At 34.8% G+C, this 7399-nt stretch overlaps 1 long non-coding RNA gene across 1 annotated transcript; it reads left to right on the top strand.

Annotated features, from left to right (window-relative positions):
- The first annotated feature begins 232 nt into the window (after positions 1–232).
- LOC125124339 (uncharacterized) lies at positions 233–7144 on the top strand. Its single transcript, XR_007134272.1, has 4 exons — positions 233–276; positions 1752–1837; positions 5534–5673; positions 6605–7144. It is a non-coding gene; the product is annotated as an uncharacterized LOC125124339 (long non-coding RNA).
- The last annotated feature ends 255 nt before the right edge of the window (positions 7145–7399 follow it).

Consider the following 7399-nt stretch of genomic DNA (forward strand, 5'->3'; position numbering starts at 1 on the left):
GGCACTATTTAATGGTGCCCAGTCAGGTGTAACAATATGGTTATGCAGACAATACCTAAATGAAGGTGCATTTCTGGTGAACATGGTGGCAGGAAAGGAGGCTCTTCCTTTTACCCTTGCAAATAATTTCTACTTTTCTTTGTTCTATATCATTCCTTTGACAATAAATATAATTATAGTTATGTTCTAATCTGTTTATTAAAATGCTTTAAAGTATCCTTTTTTTATCCCAGTGAAATCAGAAGTGGAAGAGGCTTTAAAAGAATGGCCATGCTGGTGAGGTTGCTGGAAAGCTGTAGGGGGTGGGTTTTGGGGGAGAGGTGGCAATGCTGTTGGACAGATGGCAGGGGACAAACTGAGAGGCACAAAGGGTCGGCTGGCAGCCTCAGGTACCCCTTTTTCTTAGCCAAGATTCAGAGAGATTTAGGGGTGTGAAGAGGAGTGAAAACCCAGGTGGACAGTCTTTCTTAACTAGCACTAATTAATTAATCTTGGCTGAAAAAAAAAAAAAACTCCTACATAAAAGAACCCTGCAGATCCTACAGAGCTGTTTGTTCAGAGCTTTTGGATTAGGTTTAGCCATTCCAGATTGCAATGGGCATCCCATGTGCCACCTTTTCACCTCAAACTTATTTTTTAGGGTGTGAGCATACGATTCAGAATTTAGGAATTTACTGCCATCAATAAAATTCCCTCAGTCTAATGTTGATGGAATTCAGGTAGCTTACAATGCTGTAATTCTATCTTTACTACTTGTTATTTTTCCATCCTCTGTGATCTAAAATAGTCTTCAGCATAGTGGTGAGGAGCATAGTCTGTGAAGCCAGAGGATCTAATTTGTAGTATTATCTCTACCACTAACCAGCTGCATAATCTTGGACACTTTATTGAAATTCTCCTTCAATTTTCTCATATATATAATGGGAATTATAATACCAACTTCATAGTACTATCAAGAGAAATAAACAAATTAATATATGTGGAGTCCTTAAATCATGCCTGGCAAGTGTTTTAACTTAGCTACTAGCCTGGCACATAGTAAATTCTATGTAAGTGTTAGCTGTTGCTGCTGCTAGAAGCTGTCAGAGTAAATTCCACATGCTATATTATTACTTTAAAAAGAGTACACTGATCTATCAGCTCAGAAGAACTTATTCAAATGTGCCAGATAAATGTCTAAATACACTTACTCATCAAACCAAACATGAATTTACTCTGTTAAGTTGAAGAGATGCACAGTGAAAACAACCATTTCTTTAACAGAATATTGTTTAAGTTTTAGTAACTCAATATAGAATTAAAATAGTTTATAAAAGCATTTGGCAGACTCCAATGTTGATCAATTTCAAAAGTAATGTGAGAACAAAATAAAATGATCATTCAATGGATTATTGATTCATTCAATAAGCAATTACCATATGCCTTGCCAGTACAGGGGATTGAAGAAAGATGCAAAGAAAAATTAGACTCATTTTCTACATTTTTGGAGTTATAGTTCAGTAAATAGAAATCAAATAAATAAATTTAAATAATGGAATTGAGCACAGTGAGAGTCAAGTATGAAATAATTTGGTAACATAAAGAAGGAAGTGAATTGTATATGGAAGGAAGGGGATATGGTGATGATTTGGGGGTGTCTATTATTAGGCAAGCATCCATCCCTGCCTTTAAGTGGGATCTCTCTGTACAGGGAGAAAATAAATTTGTGTTATCAATATTCTTTTGTTCTCATACTGAAACTTTTTTTTCAGCCAAACCTGTGAAAAAATATAACAAGCATGTAGGCTTCACCCCAAAACACAAAGCATTCAAAGTCTTCACACTTTGTAGGAAAAGGGTAAGTATTGTGAGGAATATCAGTGAATTATACTAATGTAATATTATAGTTAATATGTGGAATGCCTAGGAGGAAAAAAATCCCAAAAATGTACCTGCAAAGAACCCATAGGTAGAGATTTAGATGAATCATATGAGAAAGTTTTTCCTTGATGCTTATGTTCTCCTGAACTAATGAGATCTGTGAGGGCCCTCATGCATTAATTAGTGCCATGGAAAAATGCAGGTAGACCCTCAGCACATCTGTAAATGAAGACAGATCATTCCTGAGAATTGTTCCCACCATGACAGTCATTCAGTCCCCTTCCCACAGTCATTTGTATTCTCTCCAGTCAAGTGTGAAGTCAAGAAGCAGAGAGGGCATCTCAGTCTCATTCAACATTATCTAGTAATGATAGTCAACTTTCTCTCCTTCTTCAAATGCAATTCTGTAAGAAAATAAGTTCAAAAACTGTGGTACAACTTGGGAAATATTAAGTGAGACTGTAGGATGAATAAATAGTTGTAAAGCTTTTTAAAACTTGACTACATGCAATACACACAAATTAAGGTGTTTGATAAATAGCAAATTTCATACCATAACTTAAAGACATAAACTACCAATAGACATACTTTTTTAAAGGCTAAGGTTTTTGGTTATCATTAGATTCTCTAAGTCTGACACTGAGTGTGAGCTCAGGAAGTTAGTGGGATAGAATACTGGGGGGCTCAAGCCACAAGAAACTTTGAATAGCATCCATGGTAACCAGCTCACTCTGATGCTAACATTGGCATCATAGCTCAAATTACAGACATCATAATTAAAACAGTGACCTGCTGTAGTCCATTTAGAAACATTATGGATTCAGTCTCTTTTTGTGTTAATAACAGCAGAAATATAAAATACAAAGGAGGAAATTTGACAAGAAATCAACAAGACCTAAATAAGGAAAACTTTAAAATGATATGTGTGTTTAAAATAAAGATTTGAGAAACTGGAGAACTTTATCATCTGAACTCATTATCTAAGGTACTACTCTTCTCTCCTTCACTACTCATAATACTATCTAAGAGGTCAAATGCAAATAATTTCCTTGTCTATTTATTTTCTGTCTTGGAATTCAAAAATAATCTTATGAAAGTAAGTCCTTTGTTTTTCATCTTTACTCACAGCTGGCACACATTGTAAAAATTATTAATATGTAAAGTGTCACTATAACTTGCTATAGAAAAATAGTGGGCATTAAAATATAAATAATAAATACAAATTGATAATAAATTTTAAAAGAAAAAGTTCAGTGAGTTCCCATCGTGGCACAGTGGTTAATGAATCCGACTAGGAACCATGAGGTTGCAGGTTCAATCCCTGGCCTTGCTCAGTGAATTGAGAATCTGGTGTTGCCGTGAACTGTGGAGTAGGTCACAGACACTGCTCAGATCCTGCCTTGCTGTGGCTCTGGTGTAGGCTGGCGGCTATAGCCCCGATTAGAGCCCTAGCCTGGGAATCTCTATAGGCCATGAGAGTGGCCCTAGAAAAGGCAAAAAGATGGGAAAAAAAAAAGGTAAACTTCAATGAGTAGTCAAAAACAAATGAAATACATGGGGTAGAATTTTGACCTCTGGTATTTGTAAATTTGATAATAAGCATAAAAAAATTTTAATTGTGTGTGCCCTTTGACCCAGTAATTCTACTTCTTAGGAAGGAATAGGAGATTTGCTAAAAAAAAAAAAAAAAAGAGTATGGATCCTCAGTACAGAGTTCTCTCTCATAGAAAAATGGATAAGAACCACCTAAATATTTACAATTGGGCTTATGAGAAAATTAAGTATGCTATAGCCATATGAAGTAATGACATGAAGCCTCTAGAAATTGTTTTCAAAGAATGTGAAAAAATTTGGAAAAATATACAGAAAATTGAAGACAAAAAATGGAAATTTGATGGCAATGCAGTATTGCCTACACAGCATTATCTTAATTTGGCAGTATATATTTGTGTAAATATATATTCAAAAATTGGGACACCAACACACCCAAATTAGCAATGATTCTCCCTGGTGTTACCAATTGTTTCCCTTAATATGCTTTTCTTTATACTTATAATGTCTACAGTGAACATTAATTTTATAATTTTCAAAGTGAATTACAGTTATTATTTTTAATCACCAATTATTTTCAAAATAATCCAGAACTTAGCTTTTAAGGCTACAGAGGACCTGTTATGAAAAGGAATGTTTTCTGATACATGTAATCTAATTGTTTCATTGGAGAAAATTCACCCTCATATATATTTCTACTTAATTTAGTTTAGATCATATAATTTATATTGTTGGTGGTCCTTCTTTTTTGGCACATTTGGTAGTTAATTTTTTCATAGATTAACATGAATTTTATTAGTGTGATTGAATACCAGGGGCCCAATGCCTGCTTTAGAAAGAAACAATAATCTATGATCCATGAATATGGATGGTAACTGAATGCTCAGTTACTCACTTTAGAGCTGTTACACCTCCTCAGGATAGAATCCAGATATCATTGTTGTTTTAGATCTTTCTGGATGTCAAAATACATTTCCTCTCGGGTTACTGATGATAACAAAACATAATTCTTAAACATTTAGAACACAAGAAAGGCTCAGAAGAATTTTCTCTCTGTGTCATATACCTTTCACTCTCATTGATACTAGATGAACCTGGATATTGTTTCAAATGTGGATTCAATTAAATAAGCCATACTTATATCAGTGTCAAAGTTTACATATCATTTCTGTTTTAATACCTCATTGGCAGTTTTATTCACCAAATTATAGACTTTCTTCCAAATCTCATTGTCAATATTCAGTCTCATGTTTGAATTCAGTATAAAAGTTCTTGCCATGTTCACTTCACTCTACCATAGTCTTCTCAAATCCATCTGTGGCAGCTGCAGGGATGAATGCCAAGATTTTCAGACATGAAATATCCCAATCTAGTAGACTCCAGATTAAACCCATTTCTAATAAAAAGCTTGGGTTTTTCGCTGAGTCTCACATAACGTATGTAAAATCATCCTCTGTGTTAGAAATTTTGATCCAATCTGGACTGTGCTATACAGTCTTAAATGTAATGAATTTCAAGCCAATAATTTTTCTCTGGACCACTTGGAGGTAACTCTCTCTTCCTGACAGGGTTCTTGGATTACCACCACAACTTTACAATTGGTTTTAACAGTCATCTTTTCTGTCACAATTTTAGGTGTCTGAAGAAACAAGCACCTAGTCTGCGGATACTTATATTTTACCTTTTAGTTTATCATAGCAACAGTGAGGGCCGGTTCATTACCAAAACTTTTTCCCAGAATGCTGATGGCCCAAGCCATACCAAGTCTAAATATGTTGAAAGAAGTCATCCCAAATGGAAAATGTCTTTACTGACTCTTCTAGAAAGCAAGAAATGAGACAAAGATTGAGGTGTTAACACTCTGGGGGAGGTGCTAGGCCTGGTGGTGAAGATGAGAGAAAAAGCTATGCAAAGCAAAAAGAAAGGTAAAACCAATGCATGAGGTATTAACACGCTGGTTGCTCTTAACAATGAGACACAAAGACACATGGTGAGCTGCCTTGTCCTTGTGTTTCCTGGTAAGTTTTATAAAAAGGAACCATGTCTTGAGGAGACAATGGAGGAAGAGAAAGAAAAGAGAAGAAATGTGTGTGCCTGACTCCTTCCCTTTCTGTTGGTCCAGATGCCCCTCGCAGAGAACCAAGTCCTCAAACTTCCAAGATGTCCATAAAAAGTCACAAAGTTGAGGGCAAACGGCACAGGCAACACGTTGCTCAAGAAAGAAAAAGGAGGAACATGTGGGAATCTGAAAACTGATCTGAGGTTGGTGTCTCCACAAAGACATGGACACTGTCCTCTATATAGTTTTTTCACATGCACAACATGTGAAATTTCAGGCTCAAGTATTTGCATTCCAAACTCTGAATTATTCTTCATGTTAAGCATATTATAAAGATAGGAATTTAAGATTTATGGGAAATGGAATGAGTCAAATATCTTAAGTAAAATCTCATATATAAAAAATATAGATTATATCAGTAAAAAGTATTTTAATTTTTGAATAGAAAAGATGCAAAAGTGTTCAAAAATACTTTTAAAGAATCTATAGCCAATCTATAATTTTGTCTATTTAATTCTTCATCTAAAATTGTATTTTCATATCAAAAGAGTTTTAAAATAAGATTTGGAATGTGTGGAATGAAATACATTGAATTTGGAATTTTTGATCTATTCTGACAGTTATAGCACCATTAATAATACCATGAGTGATAATCAGGAAAAATGATGAGATGAGCAATAGGCTAAAGCTTACAGAAACAGTTTGGCATGTGCTACAGAGATAGTATAGCAACTTGCTTGGGGAGGTCAAACACTCTAGTGTGTATCAAATTGAGACTTCTGCTTAAACTCCAGGACAACAGGAAGGGTAATATTTAACATCTCAGACAAAGGCATAGTATTTATAGATACAGATACCCCTATACCTCTACATTGACATATGAATGTATTAGAACTTGGTTTATCTAGTTTTCATAATATAGAGATACATTTGGAGAAAAAAAGGAAGAGTCCAGGACAGAGAAAAGCTATCTAAATTCATACAATAATTAAAGCCAAGGATATGACTGGGGGCAGCATTCAACCATCAACAAGTGCTAACTTACTTTTAACTTTTATACCTATTAATTGTAAGGTTTTGAAAGTTTATTCCTAACATCTCTGTCAGTAACTACAACTCTTATTTGTCTTCTAGGACCTCCTTGAACAGGTCACTTCCTCTGGTCTCACTTCTGAGGACAAGCAAAATCATCCTCTATTTCATGAGATATTGGTTAAAGCTTTGAAACTTGTATGGGATATATTGAGGAAGCATAATCTACTAAACTGTCCCTCAAGCTCTGGGTAAATCTATTTCAAATATTTAATTTTTACAAATCTATGTATCAAGAGAAGTCTCTCCATGAGGGTCTAGTGTCTGTGAGAAAATTTCAGTGTAGGGACATTCTGAAGGTTTTTATCTGACCTTTCTTTGGTTTTAATCACTGAAGTTCTCGACAGCTTAATAAGTTGAAGGTGCTGGGTCACAGTCTAACTTAATAAGGCCTGCCACAGAGACTTGGTCACCTCTGATTGCTCCCATAAGTCTCAGCACATCTGGTATACTGTCCTTGGGTGAGAAATGTTTTCCATAACTTTCTTCTTGTTCACTAGCCTGCATATAAATTGTTTTTATTAACCCGAGAATGATACAGCACTGTATATTTGTGTGAGCTTTTGCCATTTGCAGCTTTATACTACAGAAAGAGAGTTGATTGTTTTCTCCAAAAATGGAATTAAACACTGTTTATCACCAATGCCTTCCTTTCTATTTTTCTACTATTATTTAATAGGAGCCAAACTAACCTTCCACTTGACAAGAGAGTAAAGAACTAAACATTGTAACAAGACTTCTTGAGACAATTTATAACATATCACATTTGTGGGAAGTGAAGAGCCAGATAACCACCATAGATAAATTTTAAAGGTTATTCCATTGGATAACATACCT

Source organism: Phacochoerus africanus, chromosome 4 (genome assembly GCF_016906955.1).
Source record: "Phacochoerus africanus isolate WHEZ1 chromosome 4, ROS_Pafr_v1, whole genome shotgun sequence".
Taxonomy (NCBI): Eukaryota; Metazoa; Chordata; class Mammalia; order Artiodactyla; family Suidae; genus Phacochoerus; species Phacochoerus africanus.